Source organism: Polypterus senegalus, chromosome 10 (genome assembly GCF_016835505.1).
Source record: "Polypterus senegalus isolate Bchr_013 chromosome 10, ASM1683550v1, whole genome shotgun sequence".
Taxonomy (NCBI): domain Eukaryota; kingdom Metazoa; phylum Chordata; class Cladistia; order Polypteriformes; family Polypteridae; genus Polypterus; species Polypterus senegalus.
In genome coordinates this window covers 103,182,521-103,207,247 of record NC_053163.1, presented here as the reverse complement: position 1 = coordinate 103,207,247, position 24,727 = coordinate 103,182,521, and the positions used below count along the sequence as shown (strand labels likewise).

At 37.7% G+C, this 24,727-nt stretch overlaps 1 long non-coding RNA gene across 1 annotated transcript; it reads right to left on the bottom strand.

The window, feature by feature from the left end:
- Positions 1–283: 283 nt before the first annotated feature.
- On the bottom strand, positions 284–24,727 carry LOC120537375. The gene is made up of 3 exons (XR_005635309.1): positions 24,640–24,727; positions 19,973–20,057; positions 284–327 (listed from the first exon to the last, which is right to left on the bottom strand). It is a non-coding gene; the product is annotated as an uncharacterized LOC120537375 (long non-coding RNA).

Here is a 24,727-nt window from a genome sequence, read left to right as displayed (position 1 = left end):
GTTTCATGTTTCATTGGCCATTAGTGCAAGTTCTGCAATTTACAGGATATAGTAGCTTTGCAAGGTTCATTGTATCCCATTCCACACAGACCAGAGATTTTCTTTTTGTATAGTGCAGAGGCAGATGATATCAGCCTGATTTAAGAGATATTTTCACAGATTACATTGTGTGTTTTTGACTTTAAAATATTTTAGATTATTGTTTGTTTACTGCCCTTGATTTCTGGGTAGTTCATATAGCAGTAATTACTTATACCAAACTAAAGTGTATTTGATCACAAACCTGTTGTTCTCCTCAAAGGTGGATTTGGTTTCAACCCTAGATTCCTGTAAACAGAGAGAAATAAAAATGCTAATATCTAGCATGACATATTGTATAGTTTTATAGATTGTCATTTATTAATAAAATTGTCTTTATCCTTTTATCTTATGCTCATGCTAGTCCATCTATCATTTAGCCTCAGCTGAGATTTCAAAGCAGGAATTCACTGGCCAGATCAACTACCCTGGGGAATACAGGGCACAGCCGGACTAGGCTAAAATGCAGGCTGGACTGGAGAACAAAGTTGTGGCTGAATAAGACTAGCATGATGCAGGGAACTGGCTAATCTCATTTGCCTGGGAATGTACTGGGGATAAATATTGGAGTTGCAGCTTTTTAAGTTAAAAAAATATGTGACAAAACTTGTAAAAAATGACATTCATTTGACCAAGACTTTAGCAAAAAGGTTTGAAGAAAGTAAATGCAGGCACAGGACAAGATGTTCTGCAAAGCAGGAGATTTAGCTCAACAATTATATGATACTGTCTGGGGCAGCCAGGGGAGGGGGAAGCAGATGCAAAGAGATGTACTGAATAACGACAAGTGTTTGAAGGGCTAGCAAGAAAGGTAAAAGTTTTAGAAGACATTGTGAAGCAAGTTTGAGACCATTTTAGAAAAGTGGTCTTCTTTTGAACCATCAGCTAAACTAATTGACAGCAATAAACAATGCACAGTTTTGAATTGTGGGATACAATTTAATATGCTAATGCAAAGAATCGTGGGAAATATGCAAATTTAAACCAAAAGTTAACAAGAAGTATGTTTTAGCTGAGGTAGCCCAACCAGATTGCATATTCTTGTAAGAAGATATGATATGGTGGCTTTTGTGAACTTTGCTATTTAACTTAAACCTCATGATCGCTTTAAAATAACTTCAGGCTTGATGAAGAGCAAATTTGTCTGATTTTTTTCACTTATTAAAAACAGCCATCAGCCACAATATAAAAGAGAATACAGCTATTGAGAAATATTAGACATTATACCATTGAGAGGTGCAGTCACAACAGCATTTGAGAGGGGCAAATGCAAGTGAATAATAGAGAGATAACAACACAGCATTGATTTGAGACAGAGAGGCTGTAGGCAGGTCTGAAGCTGCTGTGAACCATCATGCTACAAAAGTGCAGAGCCACCTAAAATGCACCAAAAACGAAGAAGAGAACAATGTCATGGTGCCAAAGTCTTTTAAAGAATACCTGGATAGGTGGATTAAGAAAAATTAACTCTTTGAATTACACTGACATTTCTCTCGGTTATACTGAAGCAAAGTTTGCTGTTTGAGTTATTCAAGTTGTATGTTTTCTTCAACTTTTTGACTGCTAGTGTTTAATGCCTGTTTCTGTGCAAATTAACATAAGTAATAGCTAAATTAAAATTGGAATATTTCCTCACTGAAACCTCCCTTGTTTTATTGTATAATCTGCACCAGTATGTTTGTTTGAGTGATTCTTTGTTTGTTCATTTCTTTCAAAAGTAGCAGTCTTTCCTTATTGAAGTATGTGTTCCATGTTTGTTCAGATGTTAGCCATGCTCATTCTGTTACAACTGTCATGTTTTCTAAGGTCATAGATATAAAAGGTAATGCAACATATGAGGGCTATAGCAGGTATTTGTTTTTGATTTTGTTAAGATCTACACAATATAGAGAATAAAGAGAGAATAGGGTTAGCCAAGGACCCTACCATGACCAAACAATTCCTTAATGCTCTGAGATGTCAGTGCTTTTGCACCACTTCAGAACTTTAAATTTTTACATTTCTGGGATTTGAACTTAACAGAGTGCTCAGTTTTTGAGTGTGGATAGTTGCTGTTTTTGAACAACATGTTACTTAGGAGGAGCAGAGATGATAAGCTGGGTGATGTATATCCACTAGAAGCATCCACCACTATTTTGCAGGAACATTGGCACACAATACTGTCCAAGGCATCCTGTTCCACTAGTCCTCTTCCTGTTGCAGTGTAACAATGTAATATTTTTAAACTTACTTAATTTTTTTCAGAGTCAAAGTGGGCAGGTGCCTGTGTTGGCAGCAGTGCAAGGATGAAAGCAGTTCTGGACAGCAAAAGTCCATCACAGGGACCACTCATGCACACACCTACACAGAGTCTGGAATAAGCACTCAAACCAACGAGCAGATCTTAGGGGGTATTGGAGGGAAAAGGGAATTCCTTTACAAAAACCTACATAGATATGGTGAGAACATCCAAAACCTCACATAGACAAAAACCACATGTGAAATTTCAATGCAGGATGTCAAATTCATGAGACAGCAGTGTTAATCACTACACCACTATTCTGTCCACTGCTGCTGATATGGAGTATGCTATTTGTTTATCTTTGTTTCACTGTTTTATAAGCTATCAACTATCAAAATTGGCTTTTAGAAAAAAAGCTACTGTAAATTTGATTAAGTGAGTTATGTTGTTCATTCTGCCTTTGAAAGTGCACTAACAGGAGATGTAGGAAGATAGGCATCAGAGCTGCTTTTTTAAACAGATTAACAACTCAGCAGCTTGACAATGTTCTTTTCTCTTTTTTTTTTTAGAAAAAGCTATCAGTTTTTAAGTGCCTGAATGAGTAAAACAGCATAGTCACAACCATTTGTGCACCAAAAATGTTTTGTTTTTCTAATTCTAACATCAGTACTAAACTGTGAATTTTATTTTATGGGGGGGAGTTTTTCCTCGTCTTCTTCGAGAGTCAAGGCTGGGGGGCTGTCAAGAGGCAGGTCCTGTTAAAACCCATTGCGGCACTTCTTGTGTGATTTTGGGCTATACAAAAATAAATTGTATTGTATTGTAATTGTATGGGACACCAGTTCATTACAAGCCACATTTTTGCAAACATCCGTACTCATAAGTACAGAGTTGTACATTAATTTCACATGTATAATTTTAGGTGTGGGAGGAAACTGGAGAAAACCCACACAAACACTGGGAGAATGTGCAAACTCTGCACTGACAGGAACTCCAACCAGTAGTCCCAGAGGTGTCAGGTAGCAGCACTAAGAGCTGTGCCAGCATGCCAGCCTACGCTTTATGTAGTGAATGGAAAATGTATTTGGGAGGCAAGACTGAACACCACTGCAAACCTGTTGACTTGAGTAAAGTAAGGTGACGGTCTTCAAAACCACAGCCAGGATGAGCAGCAAAGGAAACAAGTGTTTCTATTTGAATACTTGTCCAATGTTGCTAGGTAACAGCACTATTGCCTCACACTGGCAGCAGAACCTGAATTAATGAGGAGGGTAGAAAAAAGAGTAAACTGAGAAAATTAAATGCTGAAGAGCGAGCAAAGGTACATTCCCACATATTTCATAAATGCAGAGAAAGATGTTTCATACTTTCTTCAAACACATTTGTTTGCTTTTGGTGTGAGAGCTGAAATGCATGTGGATGTTAAAAAGATGAAAAGATTCCAGGAAAACCAATTTAAAGGAAGAGCAAATGTGTGCAATTAGTTTAAAAAAATGATCCATTATCAGACCAGTCATTTAATCACATGCTAACCAGAAACCACATATAAAAAAATCAGTATACAGTACATATTTTAAGATATTAATTTAAAAATATTTCAAATGCACAGTTAACTGTAAACATTCTAAAATGATTCACCCAATGCCAGCTTGAACATGTCAAATTAGTATTGAATGTTACACAAAAGCAAACACTGTTTTATTTTCCTTGGGTATACGGTATAAGTAATATAAAGGTATTCACTAATAATGGAAGCTATTTCATTTACAAATGCAGACAATAGGTTCATGATATTGTATCAGCTGCACTGCACTGTATATGTATAGCAAATAAATCAAAAAGAAACAAAAGAAGAGTTTGGGCTCCAGGGGACACCCAATTTAACAACCTGGTTGTATGAGGGAGAAAACAGGTTAAGAAATTATGAAAAGGATAAATGTCATATCTGACCTATACGGGCTGCAGTAGCCATAGAGAAGCGGAGAGAGATCAGTCATCTTCTGAAGCTGGGTCCGAAATGAATAGCTACTTCCAGTCAGTTGGGCATTTAAGTACTTGAGGATGCAGGAGAGCAGTGCTTACAGAATCAGTTAGGTATATTTAGAGTCAAATTGATCTCTTCAAAATCATGGTATATATTAAGCTGCCACCTGAAATTGTAGTCAAAAGTGAAGCATTTTTTTATTAATTGTAAAAATACTTTATCTGTTCTTGTAGCTTACAGTATAGCCATCCATCCATTTTCCAACCTGTCAAATCCGAACACAGGGTCACGGGGGTCTGCTGGAGCCAATCCCAGCCAACACAGGGCGCAAGGCAGGAACCAATCCCAGGCAGGGCGCCAGCCCACTGCAGGACACACGCACCCACACACCAAGCACACATTAGGGACAATTTAGAATCGCCAATCCACCTAACCTGCATGTCTTTGGAGGTGGGAGAAAACCAGAGTACCCAGAGGAAACCCATGCAGACACAGGGAGAACATGCAAACTCCATGCAGGGAGGACCCGGGAAGCAAACCTGTGTCTCCTAACTGCGAGGCAGCAGCGCTACCACTGCGCCACCGTGCCGCCCAGCTTACAGTACAGCTCTATGGAACCCAGCGTCCAAATGTGATAGAAAAAGGTTTAAAACTTATCAAATACATCAATTTTTCAAGCCAAAAATGTTATTGAGTGTTGATCGGTGTTTTGAAATTACACATTGTCACTCATGCAAGTCAGTAAATCATCTTCCCGGCTCTGACAAGGTAAGCAATACCACCTCAGAACAATAGGAGGCACTCATTCTAACATTATCTTCTCCTTGCCAACCTTTCTTGGCTTCTTCGAGTCATCTGCCTGTCCAGTCAATTCTTACAACATATGTTGCAAAACAACATATCCATGTCATTTTAAGAAGGTAAAAATGCAAAAAGCAAACTATTGTTATGAGGTTCAGTCATTTTAAAAGGCTGGTACTCTTGCTCTATCTTAACTGTAGACAGCTAGATAATAATATGTAATGATCACATATATTCTTTCCATATATAAAAGATACTGCCTGCTTCAGATGGACTGATAAAGCATGTATATGATTCAGTGAAAGAATGATGAGCTCGCATTTCAGGCAATGGAGTGACAAGAAGTGAACAGACATTACAAGTCTACATCCAGTGCTTGAACAGGAGAATGGAGTACAGCATACTGATACATACTGGCCCACTTCCACCCCTACAGCAATTAGATCTTTTCTGACTGAACTCATGAATGAACTGAATACATTGTCAAAATATGGTAGTTAAATAGAGAATTGAGAGGAAGGGATGGGTGCACCAGAACCGGAAGTGACATCATCAGGAGGAGGTTCCATCTGTTGGTTTGCTGAGGGAGAAAAGGAGAAAGTATCAGAGGGCAGCACTAACCCCTGGTCCAGAAGGAAAACACAGTTATTCAAGCCTGTAAAGCTGCCTCCCCTGTGCACATGTGTGACACCATCCATCTTCCTAACATGGTTATTAATGGTAAGGTCACAGTCCAGCTGGCGCCAATCCCAGTAAGCATCAACAAGGCAGGAATACAATACAGTTTATTTTTGTATAGCCCAAAATCACACATGAAGTGCTGCAATGGGCTTTAACAGGCCCTGCCTCTTGACAGCCCCCCAGCCTTGACTCTCTGAGAAGACAAGGAAAAACTCCCAATAAAAACCTTGTAGGGAAAAATGGAAGAAACCTCGGGAAAGGCAGTGCAAAGAGAGACCCCTTTCCAGGTAGGCTGGGCGTGCAGTGGGTGTCAAAAGAAGGGGGTCAATACAACACAATACACAGAACAGAACAAATCCTCAATACAGCATAAAAATAAAAAAATTTTAGAAGTACGGAGCAGAATTTAACAGTAGATGATATCACATAATAAGATTTGGATATTTTTAGAGTCCTGAAGACCTCATCCATCAAGCTGCCTCCCCCATTTGGCTATTCCATGGCTGAAACAGTGCTGGGCCAGCCAATCCGATGAAAGGACCCCTCTTTCCCATGATTCCTGCGATCCTCAATCAGGGATGACTTTACCTTAGGCAGGCAAACAACTTGGCAGGTGGGCCGTGGCACCAATTGTCACATTTGAGTACCGAGAACAGAAACAGAATAGGTGAGGGTTAGTATTCAATTATAACTATCATGTTACTTATGTTTTAGTGCTAATGACTAACAACAGAGATGCAGTCTGTACAGTTAATCAGCAGCTCTAGTCAGGATATGCTAAACTGAAGTAGTGAGTCTTCAGCCGGGATTTAAAAGCTAAAACCGAAGGGGCATCTCTTATAGAAGCAGGCAGACCATTCCACAATTTAGGGGCCCTGTAACTAAAAGTTCGACCTCCCACTGTTATTTTATTAATCCTTGGAATCCTAAGCAGACCGGCATCTTGAGATCTCAATGTGCGCTCTGGTTTGTAAGTCATGATAAGTTCAGACAAGCCGGACCTTGGCCATTTAATGCATTATATGTTAAAAGGAGGATTTTGAAATCTGCCAGTGTAAGGATTTAACAATCTTCAGGAACAATCTTCAGACAGGACTCGCAGGATGAACACACACACACACACACACACACACTGAGGTCAACTTACCAACGTCAATTCATCTAAGTTTAATCAGGTTGAAGTTTAGTTAGTTCAGTACAGATAATTCCTGTCTCACGGCTCTAGGTTCTACAGAGTCTGTATGTTTATACAGATTGATTAGCATCAGGATCAAAGAAGTTAATCACTCAAAAACAATGTGCTCAGTTCTTTTATTACTCAATTGTTGGCAAGAGTGACTCATCACATAAAAATTGATAATCTGTTTGTGGCGCTTTAATCTGCTATATGAATAAAACTCCTGTGTGCTCTCTTCAATATACTCTCATTTGGTGTGCTTCTTGCTTTGTGGCCTATTTAAATAACAACAAAGAGTTTATAATAATTTCCATCCATTATCACAAGGTGACAGATGACATCTTTTCCTAAACCAACACCTTTGGTTTTAATTCTTTTCCTATGTATGGATGCTAGCTTGCACAGAGCCTTATGATAAGTTGTAAGGACAGGTAAAATATTTTTAAAATTTATAAAAAACGTGTTACTTTATAACATAATTTTATGTGGCAAAGTAATATATACCATGATTGTGAAGAAATAACTTTGATGTGAAAAATGACAAACTTATACTCTAAAGATGCCAGAAATGGAGGTGATGATAGAAATGTTCCCAGCCATCCTCCTCAACCCTAAAGCAAATGGAAATTGTTTTAGTAATAGTGTTACACCAAAACTGTTCCCTGTGATACCATTCGATACCACACCCACAGGGCACTCCTGATGCTTGTGTGAGACAATTTATAAATATACCTTAAAGTTAAACAGTCTGACCAAATATTAAATTATTGCTGTGCAAATCACATCTACAGTACTGCATGTGACTGCAAAAACTGGAAATTACCCAGTAATCATCCAGGACATTATTAAAGGCATATTTTCTTTTACTTATTTATGATTGGCCTATGGCTGAACAGTAGCACAATAGTTATTGTTGCTATTTCACTGATCAAGTATCCTGGGCTTGGACCCCACACTTGGAGGTTGCCTTCATGGGGTTTGCAGTTTCTCTCTTTGTCTAAGTGTGTTTTTTTGCCAGGTACTCTAGTCTTCCTCCCGATATTCACAAAAGCCTTCAAGTTTGCTTAACTGTTGACTTGAATGCTTGACCCAAGTGTAAGTGTGTGTGCTCCCAGCATGGGCTTCAGGTCTCCTATCCCTGAATTGGCTTAGGGGGCTTTGAGAATGTTTTAATGTATGGGCTAGCACATCTGTTACATGCACTGAGAAAAGGAAAAGTATGACACACACACAAATAAGGGACTTATGGCGGTAGTTTAATTCCAATGTGTTCGATACGACAAATGCACAAGGAAAGTATGATGATTTGGGAATTGCGGCTCATAAAAAATGGAGTGCCCATTGATTTTATAGTGGCATAAATGCACTTACAATGCACACAAAATATAAGAAAAAAAGCCATCAGCTGCCAGCTATAGGGAATGCTTCAGATGAAATATAAGAAAGAGCAGTACCTTGCATCGAAAGGCTAATTTACAGTAATTTCTTAATTCCCTGTCCAGCAAAAAAGTGGTAACTCAAACTACCAGGCATTTTAGACCCCTCCACTCATCCAGCTGACTTTAAATGTTTTCTGCTCAGCTAAAATGCAGCTTGATTATCTTGACCATAGCTGGAAAAACTCCGCTAGATGAAGAAAGAGAGAAAAAAGAGTGAGGGAACAAACAAGAACCGTACAAGTGAAATATGTAGTGATATACTTTGTCATTGCTCAGCCTAAAGACAGTTTTATGTTTTTTCCAACTGCCAAGGCAAATAATAAATAGGAACTTTGCTGGTCCTCCAGCTCTTTTCTTTTTTTCTGAGTCCAGTCTCTTTTACAACAAAATGGTTTAATGTTTTTTCCTAACAAAATGTAAACGGTGCCTCTGAAACTAAAAAGTATACTTTGATTTTTTAAACCCGCTGAATAATATTATTAAATGAAACTGTAAAATGATGGGAAGCATTTTCTCTGGAAGTCATGATAATAAAAATCAACAGTAAATAGTTAACCTGAAAGGTTTACTTTGGCCCTTATTTATGACAGAAGCAATACAGCATACTGTGGTGTGCTGGCACCCTGCCTGGGGTTTGTTTCCTGCCTTGCGCCCTGTGTTGGCTGGGATTGGCTCCAGCAGACCCCCGTGACCCTGTAGTTAGGATATAGCGGGTTGGATAATGGATGGATGGAATACAGCATATTGGGGATGCATGGTAGAGAAGCAGAAGCCCCCTCTCCCCAGGTATAATGGTGGCATCAGAAAGTTCAATTTTCGTATATATTTATATATGCCTCTGAGCTGCTTGCAACAATAAGCAGGTGAGGGGTGGTGACCCCAGAGGTTATCTCTTGTTTGCCCCAGTGAGCAGTTCCTGACTGAGGCTTAAAAGCCCTTCTATTTCATTGATAGGTGAACCACAAGTTTGAAGAAAAGTGTCCATTTTAAACTGAAATGGTAGCTTTTTATCATATTTGATTTATTGTAGTGCTTAGTGCTGCCATTTCATGGATCCAAGCACCTGGGTTTGAATCGAGTTTTTTGACTTTGTGTGGACTTTGCACATTCTCCCAATGTGTCTGCAGGTTTTTCTTCCAGTTAATCCATTTTTCTTCTCACAGCTCCAAATGCAGGTCAAGATAATTAAGTGGTGATTCCAAAACTTACCCCTTTGTGGAGCTGTGTGTTAGTGGGTGGGAACTGAAATAGGGCTGTTTCTTATTTTGCACCTAGTGCCACCATATAGGCTTTGCTCCCTGCCACCTCCTTGAATTTGGTATAGTGGGTTTGAGAATGATGATCATTTTGATTTGCACCATCAGGTATTACCATTATAAAATAGGTTACTATGATGCTACTATACCTACAATGCTAAAAGTCAGCTGGGAAATGTTACATTAACTTAATGGTGAGTGCATACCCTGTGCATTTGAAATTTGATTTTTCTTTTCATCAGAAGTGTGTTCAGCTTGGCGTTGACAGCTGAAATTCATGTTTTCAGTACACTGTTATGGTTAATACAACAGGAATATTCAAGTACGGAAACTTCTAATTCTAATGGCAACTTTTACATGTTTATTTTTTGTTTTGTGAGATCAGCTGCAAACGCAATACATGAAGTTCAAATAAATAATTGCTTGTCATAAAAAAGAAGGATCCACAGCTGAGTCACAATTAATAGGAATTAACTCTTAAACAGCCTGTCTTCAGATCCGTACACACTGTTATTCATCAAAGATGTGTTAAAATGTCGCTTCAGAACATGTATGCTAAAGGAGGTAAAATGGAGTTTGGCCTTTATTTTGTTTCTCTTAGGTAGAACAGGAACATTGTAAAAAGTTATGCCTTGAAGTTCATGTAATCCTCATCATGGAATCAGATGAGTTATTTGAGAGTATTATAGTGGCTCCCAGGTTAATTACTTCTCTTGAAAATTTGTTATTTCTTGTTTTTATTTCTATGAAAACCTTAACGATTGAATCATTCAAGTGTGAGTTGGTTTTCATAATTAGATTCCAAGACATTTCCAAAATGTCTGAGTTGAAAGAATCATTCGCTGATTTGGCTGGGGATAGATAGATAGATAGATAGATAGATAGATAGATAGATAGATAGATAGATAGATAGATAGATAGATAGATAGATAGACACAACACTTTGGTCTGAACATACACTGGAATGACAATACAGCAACATAATTCAAAAGAAAGAAAAGTTCTGATTGGCTGCCATAGCACTTATAGTAAGGCATTATGCAGACATATTGCTGTTGGTCCAAACGAGCCCCAGTAGTGTTTCCTAACACACTTCTGCTGAATAAGTTATCGGCTGAAAGTACTCAGTGTTAGTGTGTCAAAGAGAGGATGAGTTCATAATGGCACACAGTTTTGTCTTAAATCTCTACTTCGCTATGGCCTCCAAAGGGTTCAGAGTGTGTCCCATAACTGTGCTTGCCCTTTTAATTAGTTTGTTGATTTAGTGGACCTCACTTGAAGTGATGTTACCAGCCTAGCATGCCACAGTGTAGAAAATCACAGTGGTCATCACAAAGTTAGAAAAAATATAAAGGATGTGACGAAGTTAAATACCATCGTGAGGTTTGCTTGGTGAAGAGGCATTGTCATAGTATAGCTGCTTCTGGTAATTTAAAAGAAAGACAGATTGCTTTTAGTACAGAGTTGGAAAGAATAAAGAACTGGACATGGAGCACGGCCATTTCCATTTAGGTTTCACTTGATTCCAACCTCAATGCCATTTTGATGACTGCAGCCATGCTCCTGGACACGTGGTATAGACATCACATGACACCTTATGTTATTGTGTCCTGCCTATTTACAGGCCCGTCGCGACAAGGCAGGCAAACCAAGCAATTGCTTGGGGCCTCGAGCTGGCCTGGGGCGCCAAGACAACGGCTGGTTAAGAATAAAATGCAGCGACAAACTGTGTGAGCGCCCCATTGATAGTGAATGCAGTAAAGTGCAATGACACTGTTATCGGGATCCCCCTCAAGGGGGCCCCCCTCGCTGACAGCAGCCAGCCAACCACGCGATCTCTGCTGCCGGCAAAATACAAAACTTCCTCGGCAGTCATGAAGCGGAATTATGCTTCAGGAAGCCAAAAAAGAAAGAATAGAAAGGAAGAGGAGGATAAGAAAAAACAAGACAGTGGTAAGTGATAAATTACACACATAAAATAGCTCTACTTGTCTTGTACAAATGGTGCAACTTTGCAGCAGGTAGGCTAGCAGAAATATGTACAGTATGGCTATACTGTGGTTCCTTTGCGTGCGTGCGGGGGGCCTCCATGTCCATTTTGCTTGGGGCCCCCAAATTCCTTCAAACGGCCCTGCCTATTTAAGATGACAGTGTACAGTACAACTACTCATTATCAGTGCATTGAATGAAATCAACTTCATAAAGGATGCCCAAGCAAACTATTTAATCACTCTTAGTTATGGGCAAGAAAAATAATTTAGACTTTCAAACTCTGCTTCATTTTTAGATATGATTTCAGTTTTACATTCTGGCTTTGATTCCAGTTTTTTTGGTAGCGTTAACTTTCTTGGTACAGTACTCAGACCCATGTTTCCTTATCAGATTTATTTTTGCTAATAAAAAATATATCTTTCACTTTTTTCCTACTTGCATTTATTTTGAAGTTAAAGAAGTTTGAGAGCATGCAAATTTCTGTTGTCCACTTTATACTGGAATAATTCCACAATAATGAATATACACTCATATATAGATTATTTGAAGATACAGAGCTAGAAAAAAACAAAAATAAACACAGCATTGTATACATTTTCAGTGAATAATAATGTACATTCAGACAAATAGATGTATTGTTATAGAATAATCTTATTTTTTATTACTATTGCAGTTTACTTCAATATTAAATAATAAATATATAGAGATACTGAAAATGTCAAGAAAATATCAAAACACTGATTATTGTATGTTTTGTCCTGTTTTAGTCCTTATCTTTATTTTCTTCTTTATTGCATCAAACATAATTTAAAAATCAATGCCCAGCAATAAAGATGTATTTTCTAAGCATTTGGCCTAATACAATTACCTATGAACTAACCTCCAGACACTCTGTTATATCCGGATGAATAATTCTTTTCAACTATAGCTGTTTCTGAACTGTAGTGCTCAGTGCCAGAACAATAACAGATCTCCTGTGTGTGTGTACAGGTGTTTGTGCATGCTTTGTTAGATATTTTATTGTTGCCATTTTATTTCATTTTATGAAAAGAGGTCACATTTTCTATTATGTTCAACAAATTTCTCACTTTGATGAGTTAATTTAAGCGAGTGCATGTTTTGTGTATTTTGTCTCATTGAATTATTTTGGCAATACTTGTTTGTGTTGCTACAGAAAGAAATCATATGGCATAAGAAGCTCATCACCTCCTCTATTTTGCTATATGATGAAAGCAGTTAGCAATAAGGAGCTGCCTATATATTTAAGGTGTTGTAGAGAAAGGTCTACAGAATTCAAATTGCCATCATATCCAAATTTACTAGTGAAAAGAAGCTGTACATGTTTTTAAATATTTCAACTGAGGAATTATTGAAGTAGCAGCAGCTGGTTAGTGTGGCAGTTTTCAGGATAATTTAGTTACAGTTTGACTATAGTTTGATAATCTGAGGTAAATGTCATTTATAATTCCTGATTCAAGCTACAATCATGTTCTTAGATAAGACCTCATCCACATTTGAAGGCCAAATGTTTGGTTTTGGGCTGTCCTCAACTTGCTTGTTTAGACATTGGTCTTGCTGCAGTTCTTTTACAAATAACATGAATGAATTATCACTTTGTTATTAATCATGGACAAGCTTACATGCTGGTATCACTAGATTGTGTGAATGATTTAGAGGGAGAATGGGATACACTAATGAATCAAGCATTTGAAGTTTGGTTGTTACACGGCCTGTGTTCTGTTACTTCCACAAAATGTAACATCTTTTTAATGTGTCCTACTGTTTTCAGTAGGAATATAATTTCAAATATTCCCGGAGATCATGAAAATGAAGTTATGCTATGCATGTACAAAATATTCCTTCCCATAACATTTTAGCTGCTGATGAATAATATGTACTTATAGCTGTATTTGTAAATAAGCCATTATTGCCCAAAGGTGTTATTGATCAAGTGATTTTACACCAAGGAGAATAAATGTCAGTAAATCCTGTAAAGCAAATAATACAATTTGAAGCTTAATGGATTCAAACTCTGTACAACACTTGGTGGCCACACAAAGGAGATCAATTACTGCTATGAGCCATTTTGGATACAATCTCAATGGTTTACCCTATTTTGAAACAATTTGTATCCATTTTTCGTACCAGTTTTTCTTTAGTTGTTAAAAGGTGGCCAGTTGACATATAGTCTTTATTCTTCTGCCAGGATGTGGCTGGGACTCTACCTCTAGCTACTCCAGTTACTTGTTGCTCTTGGTTCCTCATATCAGAGAATGTGGCCAGGAAATGTAAATCAGGTAGAAGCCACATAATTGGAGGGACTAAGCAAATTAGAGAAGGAGTTGGAGAGAGACATTCATTCAGACATTATGTGCCCTGCTTCTGAAAAACCTTTTTTCAGCCTCCCTTTAAAAATCTTGGTGAGTTTTGTGCTTTGCTTGATTTTTATATTCTTTTTTTCTTCACGTTGACTCTACTCTCTGTATTTTTCTGTCAGTGGCCGTTTGCAATGCGGCGCACTGGGGTGCCACCCACCCCACCAAATATTTTAAAAGCCCTACTTAAATTAATTAGGTAGTGTGTTTATTTGCACAATGTACCTGGCGTCAGCATATATCAACATTCATTAAAAATTGGTGCTGACTTGTATTTGTTTAATTTCTGTGTGAATAAAAAAAATACTCATATTACGGAGTGAAGGACGGCAGGCAAATGAGTCTATGTAAGTCAATGATACTTTGGCAAGCGGGTGACCTGAGGCTCCCCTTTCATTGGTTGGGTTGAGATATTTCCAAGGACACAGTTCTCTGAAACACTCCCACATTTATTGGCAGAAAATTATTGTTTTTAATCTAATGTGATTGGACAATTATTGAAGCACTATTTCATGTTCATGTCCGTGGTTTACAGTTCACAGCTGCCATTAACATAACTACAGAGGATTGACAGCAATTTTAGATAGCTGGCATCTTCAAGTGGAACTTCAGAAATCAAAGAAAATTTGGTTATTCCAACACCCCTTTATAAATCGTTCATCTTGAAGAAAAAAAGAAGATGAGCTTACAAACAGACTTTTTCTCACTCTTGTTATGACAAACAGAGTTGGCTAATTGGATGTGCTGTGAGTAGTGCCTTTTTTTTGCTTTTCCTGTTTGATCTTTCAAAGTGTTGGTACCGAAGCATTGTGGACAATGTCTGGAGCACAAGAACTAAAACATCCTTCTAAAAAATGCAAGCAGCATGAAAGAGCTGCAGTCATCTAGACCAGTGTTTTTCAACCAATGTGCCGCAGCACAGTGGCACACCATAAGAGCTACCCAGGTGTGCCATGCCATGGAAATAATAGTGTAGCTCACTTGGGTCTGAACCTGAGAGGGGCAAGCTCTGCAGGTGGTCGAGACCTGTCTGGGGAGGATAGGACTACCTGGAGAAGCTTGCATAAAAGTTAGAGCACTTTGGACATGTCTCCTGGCTGCTAGAGTCCATCTGCTTTTTTAGAGCTCCTTTTGTTAACCAGGTTCTCCAGTAGTCCTGCCTCTGTGGGCACTGGAGCAAGTGTATGAGATGTACTATATATGTGTTTGTGGTTAGAAAGATAGTGGCATGCCTCTGTATGATTTTGGTTACATAAAGTGTGCCACTACAGAAAAAAAGTTTGTGAAACATTGATCTAGATAAGAGCATTGGGCTAAATTTTTTTCCAGCCTCAGTGATATAACTCACTTTAATCAGGAAGCAACTGAAAAATTTTCAGGCCGGAAGTAAAGGAGGTATCCTGATCATAAAGGCAGACTAAGATTTAGGTTGGACCTGTCCTATGGTTGAAGTAAAAGAGACAGGTTGTGGGGGTGAGTTATGCTTTAAGATGTTGGGGTCTGTGGATCTTACAATGTAGATTTGTGCCTAGGTGGGGTAAGCCTGGCAGACTTGCATAGGACTGGGCAGAATAGCAGCAAGTGTATAATAAAATTAGAGTGGGGATGACTGTATGGGCTGCGGTGGGCTGGTATGCCTGGGGATTTGTTCCTGCCTTGCACTCTTGTGCTGACTGGGAATGGCTCCAGCAGACCCCTGTGACCCTGTGTTAGGATATAGCGGGTTGGACAATGACTGACTGACTGACTGTGTGGGTATGCTAAGTGATAAGCTGGGATGCAAGACTTGAGAAGAATTAGAGGACTAGTGATTGTATGATGATGTGGATTTATGGAATAAAGTGAGAATGGCCAAGGACTGAGCACGTATTAGCAGAGGCAGAATAACATTTGCTATGGATGTTAGGACAGATAGAAGTCCATGTTAAGATTATGAAGTGGGGATACAGAGGTTATGGTGTGTGTTTTTGTGGAATGGGAAACTGGGCAGGTTGGCATAGGACTGGGCTGTTTAGAGACAGGAGTAGGATAAAATTTGGGTGGCAGGTACACCAGTTCTTTTCCACATCTATAAGGCACGTTTTGGGAACAATAAGGGGACTGCAGATGTCATGGACTGATGTTTTGGAGCACAGTAAGATTGGGAAAGCTGACATCAGATTGAGCAGCATGGTTGAAAGGGTAAGATACATTTTAGCCTAGATTTGTCCTATGGGTCTGGTACTGGACAGGTCAAGATGTGTATTGACATTATGATGAGGAACACGTGAGCACATGGAATGACCAGACAGACAGATAGATAGATAGATAGATAGATAGATAGATAGATAGATAGATAGATAGATAGATAGATAGATAGATAGATAGATAGATAGATAGATAGATAGATAGATGTGAAAGGCAATGCATAATAGATAAGTGCTGCTTCAGTTGGTTCCACCAAATACTGTGCCCAAGCCCAAATTTTTTTCACCAACTGCCACTGTTTTCTATATTGGATTTTGGTAGTTGCTGTCTGACTCTCTTTTAATTGTGCCCCTTTGAATTGTGAAGCTTAAAAAAACATCTTATTGCCAACACTTCTACGTTGCCAGCTTTTCTGGGCTTGCACCCCAGCCTAGGTTTGTGCTACAAGACCCACTTGCAGCCTCCCATGTTACATTCTAGCCCACTATTAAAGAACTGGTGCTCTGGGGTGTAGATACTATATTTTGAAAATGACAGTTGGACTCACACACTGTCATCTCTACATGAGCCCATAACTATTCTGTTTCGAAGGGCAACCTGCTTCGTGATTACATTACCTTAAATATTCCTATAATCTTTTCTTACTTTGATCTCCCTGTCAGTTTCTGGCTTTAAAGCACCTTCATTATTATGGCTGTTTTGTTAAATTAAAATAATGAACCTACTACATTAAATCCCATTAATATTAACTGTACAATATTGTGTTTTCAGAAGCTTTTAAACTTACAAAACAGTGACAGGTGCATTCACCCTGAAATAAATTTAAACCTCTTTACTTCAACAAAAACAGAGGAAAGCATAGTCTTCCTCTTTCAACTTGTTCTCTAATCCTGAAATGATTTACTATGCCCATATATAAATGTTTGAATACTTTTATGTAATTAAGGATCTAATTTTCTTTGAAGTTTTAGAGTCCAGTAAGTCACTTTTGAAAGGTTTCACAAATTGCAAATATACAGTAGATGGCAATTGAATTGGCCAGTGAATATGTTTCTAGGGCACTCCAAGTGATCAATAGTCTCTCAGGTGTGTTCTTCACAACATATTAGTGAATGATAGAGTTTACTGTTTATAAGAGATACTAAGGCTACTCTGAAGAAGTGGCCTATGGGAGCTGCGAGGAGGTGAGGGAAGACAAACTCAGCAGAAAACAGGAATAAGGTCTCAAGATCATTAAAGAGCAGGTAGGAAATGGAGAGGAAAACAAATCAATATTAAACATTGCGAGAGTAACTACATGAGCAAAAAAATGAGGGCACAGAATTTTTTAATAGGTTGGGTCAATTAAATGTAGAGATTACTGAATATATACAAATTTATTTGGGGATCATATAGAAGGTATCCTACTAATGAAAATAAGTTTAGACTTTGCTGATAAAGCAACTATGAGAAAGCCTGACAAATTGATACACCAGCCAATATACACAAACAGCTAAGCACAAAATAAATACTTGTTAGAGGCAAGTAAATATTTGTTTTAAACTGTGGTTTTTCTTTTCTGTTTGCTTATGAAATAGTATTATAAGTACAGTAATGGAATTGCTTTATTAATAAACATTACAAAACATTAAGTGTCAGCACTCTCTTTATCCCTGTAACTCTGCATCTGCAAGATGTTAAGAAAAGATTTCTTTAAGAATTTTTAATGTGTGCCTTCTGGCTGTTAGAGTTACACAAGCACATTCCTAGGGAATAAGATTTAGACAGCCAAAGTAATAGGAATAACTCCCCAACACTCACAACATTCACAAATGTAAAAGCTTTTGTCAAGCTTTTGTATTACATACGCCTAGGCCTGAAAGTGAAATCTGACAAAATTCCATGTGGCTTTGAATCTTTGACATGAATAACTACTATCTGAACAACTGCCATTACACCTTACACTTTGTAATTGATTATCAATAGTGTCTAATATTTCTTTGTATATTAGTTGTGGACAGACAGACAGACAGACAGACAGACCGACAGACAGACAGACAGACAGATAGATAGATAGATAGATAGATAGATAGATAGATAGATAGATAGATAGAAAGAAAGAAAGAAAGAAAGAAAGAAAGAAAGAAAGAAAGAAAGAAAGAAAGAAAGAAAGGAAGAAAGAAAGAAAGAAAGCTTCTGACTTGGCTGTCACAGTGAGTCATTATGCAGACATATTGCTGTTGGTATAAAGATGCCCCAGTAGCATCTCTTGACACACTTTCACTGAATAACTTCTTGGATGAAAGTACTAAGTGTTAGTGTGTCAAAGAGAGGATGTGCAGCATTATTCATAATGGCCATCATACTTGCTCTCACTCTTACCTTTGTTGCAACCTCCACAGGGTCCAGAATGTGTCTCGTAACTGAGCATGCCCTTTTAATTAGCTTTTTGATTTGGTAGGCCTCTCTTGAAGTGGTGTTAGCAGTCTAACTAGGTGAAACCTTAGAACATTTGGTTTAATGTACAAAAGCGGGCGACATGCAGGCAAAATGAAAGGTTTTAATTTATTCTTTGGCTTTATAAATAAAACATGGAAGAAACTGCCTTAATAGGAAGCAGCCTTTGAAAGGGATTTAGAACTTTACAATGACACAACATATCAGTTTTCTAAGTGTTGCATAGAAGCAATGAAAAAAGCAAAGATATTAAGTTATATTTTCAAAATTGTTGAATATAAATCAAGGGAGATTATGCTCAGACAATATAATGCACTAGTAAGCCAACATCTGGATGGAGGTCTCTGTGAATGTTTGATCATCACACTACAAAAAAAGACAGAGCTGCACTTGAAGCTGTGCAGAGGTAGCACATAATAATTTTTTAATTGAAATTAATTATTTTTATGCAGTCTGTTTCTTTTTTCTTTACCTCAAGTAATCCAGATATGACTTTTTTAATAGAATGCATCCATTAAAATTTGAAATATTTTTATATCTTGCTGCAACACCATTTTTCCTCTTTCAGGGGTGCCACCATTTACATTGGTATGTTTCCATAGACCATGCTCCGAGTAGATCTGAGGATTTGGATGTGTTGCTATGACAACACATCCAGCAAGAGTTTCGAAAAACCGACAGGTCCATGATCATGCCAAATCGTCAACAATTACTTCCAGCTAAATGAGTAATCCACTGTGGACTATGGCCGGCCAGTCATTCTGGCCAATACCCCCAGGCCGCCAGGTGGAGCCCTCCTTGCAGCATGGAGGTACCCCGAATGCCAGCTGGGAATTCCGGACATTGGAGTTTTCATCCACAGACCTGCTGGATACCACAGGGGGCCTCTAGAGGATGCTGCAGGGAAGCCCAAGGATTGTTACGTGCCCTATTACCCGGGAGTATGTCTTAGTCACAGCAACAGGGGAAATGACGTACTTCCAGGATGAAGAAGAGGACTTTTGATCTGACCCGGAAGTGATAGGAAGTCACGTGGGATGAAGGATCGGAAACACTTCCAGGTCAGGGAATATAAAAGGACTGTGGGAGATCTCAGACGTTGAGCTGAGCTGGGTGCAAACTCGTCATCAAACAACAATTAATGAATGTAATTAAAACAAATGAAATAAATGAAAACAACAATACCACCCCTGTTCCCCTTAGGGCGATATTACATTAAATGCACTAAGCACAAACAAAACACACACAGCAAAGTCCATGAAAAACGGCAACGGATGAAATGAAATGATTAGGATAGATAGTCCAGAGATCTGCACGTTGAATGGGAATGTAAAGACAGTCCTACCTGTTGTTCCTGAAATGTGAAGACAGCTGGACGGGTTCAGGAGCGCTCTTTTCCTTGCAGGATGGACATGAATCCACGTACAGTCCTCATTTACACAGGCAGACAGCAGACAATCCAGACCCCAACAATGAAACAATCCAGGACAAAATGATTAAGTACAGGTAACCCAACAGAAGGCAAACAGATAGGAACTTGGAACACAGATTACAAATAACACCTCCCCTCCTTTTGATCACCGGCCCCTTTTTAAAAGCTGTGCTGACCTCCTTTGACCCCAACAGCCCCTTCACCCTCGACAGAAGACTAATCAGAGCCACTGCAGGGACTGCTGGAAGTTGCAGTTTTAACTTCAAGTAGCACCGCTACAAGTTGATGTAACAGAATTATTTTGACTAAACAGATGGCACCATTGCTAATTTAGGGGAATGTGAAGCTAGGAAGTTCTTTACACAAACACTTTTGGGATTGTGGAAGAAACTACCAAGATATGCAGCTTAAGTGGAAACCATGATAAACTTTAAAAAATACATTTATATCATACTGGGAGAACTTAGGTATTAGTTAGCCAAATGAGCATGAAAGACTAAATGATTCCCTCTTGTTTGTGAAACTTCATATATTCTTATATTACTCTTGAATTTTGAGATTCAAAAACTTTCAAATTCCAAAATACCATCTGGCCATAGGGTTTTAAAATAGAGACTATATATATCAAGTAAATGATCTTTAATATTCAATAATCGCTAATTTAGTGATATTTTGGACATTATGCTGGACATAGGCATCACTTAAAATGTCATAGTTTAAGAACTCGGTCGGAAAGAGATTCTTACAATTTCACAGCTTTTCTTTTATAATTTTAAAATGATAATGAAGTTACCCCTCTCCAAACTCTGCACATGTTTCTTACACATCTTGGCATCACTATTGCCAGGTTTATTTGTGACACTCATTTGACACGTGGCATAGAGAGCCTCTAGCTTCCCATAACTTAGGACACCTCTTTGTCAAATCTGTCCCTGTATTTGGTCCATTACTAGATAAATACTTTTGCCTTAGAGCAGGGCAAGCAGGGCACTAATCTTTATTTTATGCCCGCTAAACATAAAGTGCAGGAAAAAATCCATGGGAACACAGAAGCCAACTAATTAGACAAGGCAACCTCTGTGATTCGAACAAGAGCGCAATGCTGACCACTTTTCCCACATGGCATCAATTTAATTATGTCCATTTTATTTATTCTTTTAACAAATCCACTTAATCTAATTTTAGGGTCTTGGGGAGCCAAAACATTATGTGAAAGGCATAAACAACCCCTAGATTGGGAGCCATTAATTCAATTACATAGTAAGTTTAAATGTTGACTTCCTGATGACAATGGATTTGAATTAACTGTGCTTGTCACGCAGCCACTACAGAAATCTACTGTTCTGTTCTGTATGTTCCTTTCTGAGAATATTAAAACTGTAGTATATATACAAAAAAAAAATAATGTTAAATGAACTAAATGTATTTTCCATGAATAGTGCAATGCAAATAGTAAAATAGTTCTTTAGCAATCATATTTTTATTTATAATATAACTAAAACTGCTTTGGAACTGTAAACAATATACTACATTGAATATTAGATCTTAAAAATGAACAGTGGGAAAATAATCAGTAAATCTGTTATTAGTCAGTTATTATTAAGTTTTTCACAAAGATGGATTCATTATTATCTCTAATTGCTTTTGACCACAATTCATGCAATAATGTAGCACTATTTAATAAGGCTGCAAGAAAAGTCCGGTAACCTATGACCTCAATTAAACTGAATTATAAGATAATATTTTGGCACAAATGAATAGATGCACTGATGTGGCATTGAAACCTTCACTTCTTACTCTTAAAATTTGAATAATAATTGGCTGCATAATCTGTTAATAACTACCAATACCAGAACGCACAACCTTCTCTAACCATTTCTAATTAAGAGCAGTGACTTGAGATCATAGGCTTAATCTTTCTTAGCATAAATATTGCATCTAGCAGTTAGGTGTTTATACTGTATTTCAAATACATAAGGGAAGAGTTATATGATAAACATTCATTACTTTGACAAAATGTAGTTTAATTCAATAATTTATGAAATCTAATTTCTTCACTGTTACCACAGTAAAATGTCAAGGACTAAATCATTAGATCCCATTGACACTTTTAGAAATCTAATTATGCCACATGCTGAGAAATGTTTTGAAACTACATAAACCAATATTAAAAGTGATTAGATGCAGTGCTTGTCAAACTTTAAAGACGTGGCACAGTATACATATTTTAATATGCAACTGAGAACAACCATGTTGGGCTTTTCTTTTCTTTTGTAGTTCGGAGTAATTTCCCTTTATGTTTGAGCAAAGAACATTAAAATAAAAATTAAATGGTGGGTACTGGACATCAAGTTATCATGTTGCTAGTTCACTTCCGTTCTCTAACACATAGAGCCACGTGTCTTTTACTGTAATTGCCTGGACTTCAACAGGATTCTCATTGTAACTCACAAAAGGAGTACTAGGATCACCGTGCACACTAACTGGTGAAATATCTAAATCAGGGGTTCTCAAACTCGGTCCTGGGGCCCTACTGTGGCTGCAGGTTTTTGTTCCAACCAGATTCCTAATCAGTCACAACACCTGATAGCACTCTCATTTAATTAGCTGTGATTTTTTTCTGTTATTCTACATTTAGAAAAGCACGGCAGCATGATTTTTACATTTATAAGACATTTAGAAATATTTCTGCTTTTGCTATCTCTCTATTATTATAAAAAAAAAATCTTGGGAGGGAGACTAGGGAGACGAGATGTGATCTTCTCGGAAGACAATCTGATGTCCCACGAGAGACACTCTAATAATATGTGAGACAACATTTAAAACAAGTTCATGGATATCTAACCTAGCAGTTTTTGGAATGCTTTTGGCAAAGCTCCCAGCTCTTAAAACAATGACAAGCAGAAAACGCAGCTCGCCAGTAGCAGCAGCAGCAAGCCAGCAGATGATCCAACTGTTTCCCCTTAATGTGCGTTCAGCCCCCTCATCCCCTTTCACAAAGCAAGCGGCAGAGACGCTAAGTGGCAAAAGGACAGCTGCTGTACAGGCTTTTAAATGATTGACTTGCAGTGCGACAAACAGAACATGCAGCACGCCAGCAGCAGAACGACAGCAGCTGATCCAACAGCATCTACTTAGCATGCGTTCAGCTGCCCCCGCTTCACAACACGAGCAGCGTTATACGTCCTGCGAGAGACATTTAACCACGCCCGGGACCGGGATTAAAGGACAAGTATTGCTTTTACAAAAGTTTTAAAGTAAAAGTGAAAATAATGCATATGTTACAATTCCCATGAAAAAAAACTATTTCTTTATATTGTATATCTGGTAAACCAAACCCGGGGGTGGGCGAGCGAAGCGAACAGGGGGCGGAGCCCCCTAGTTTAAATAATAATTAAACTTGTTATGCATTCGTGACCACTAATTTGCCAAAGATCTAAAAATGAGAATATTACAATTAGTAGAAGCATTTTTAAAATGCCTGAGTGTATATTTTCCTTCATGCAGTCTACTATTGGAGGTAGTTTGACTAACAACTACGTTATGTTATGAGTCAGTATGCTGTGCTAAGGCCTGATGCCATGTCTTAGGTTCGTGTCCATTTTCAGTGATATGTGGATGGGCAATATAAACTGAAGTAAATGAGTACTCAAAACAAATAGGTGAATTCATAAAAGCCAGCATTTCCTGATTGCAGATTTAAAATGAGATGTCTTATGAAAAACAGGAGATGCATGAAATTATTACAAGTTTATTGTCTAAGTGCAGTATTAGAATGTAGGCAGACTCAAAATCTGTACTGCTAATTTCTTATTGATAATGACAATGTTCATAACTGCTCATAAAATATGAAATAAGCAGAAACAAACTCATGCACACAGCTTTACATATGACCAAATGTTACATTAGTTAATTTATTATTTTATACTTTTATTTATTTTTTAATTTAGAACAATTTTGCTTGGTTTCCCCAAATTAAAGGTAAACCTTTTCTAATGTTGCCATGTTTTTTGTACACAGTAAATTGCAGTTCTTTTAAAATAAATATTTATCATGTTTGCTTTTGAATATAGAAAACCCTTTAAAATTTAGAAAATGACTAAATACAATTAATATGAATAAATACAATTAATAAAAATTATAATTTTTCCATTGCTGCTTCTCAGTACTCTAATAAAACACCCACTGTTCCATGTATCAATGTATCAGCTATAACTCAGTGACAAGGCATATAATTATATTAATTACATTAACCTTGTGGATATTATTGTGAAATAATATAAGAAAATTCTCTGCTGACATGGGACCCAAGTTGTGTATTTTGTCAAATACTTTTAGCAAAATGAAAAAGAGTCAGGTGGCCTAGAAATGTCTACAATAATGAAGACATGCAATAAGCATACTCTGCAATCTCTTATTCAGCATTTACTTTCAAAACTAACTAGATATAAATCTCGGAAATATACACAGCTGTAAAACATCACTTTCAGCTATTTGCTTTATAAACCAAAAATTCAACCTGCCTTCTTTTTTTAAAATTTGGTATAGAGTCAGTCAATATCATAAGGCATAATACTTACTTCACTGAGTAATTCAAATCAATCTGTTTAATTCCTACACCCGTTTTTTCTTGGTCGAGACTGCAGGGTACCTGGAGCAATGGGAATG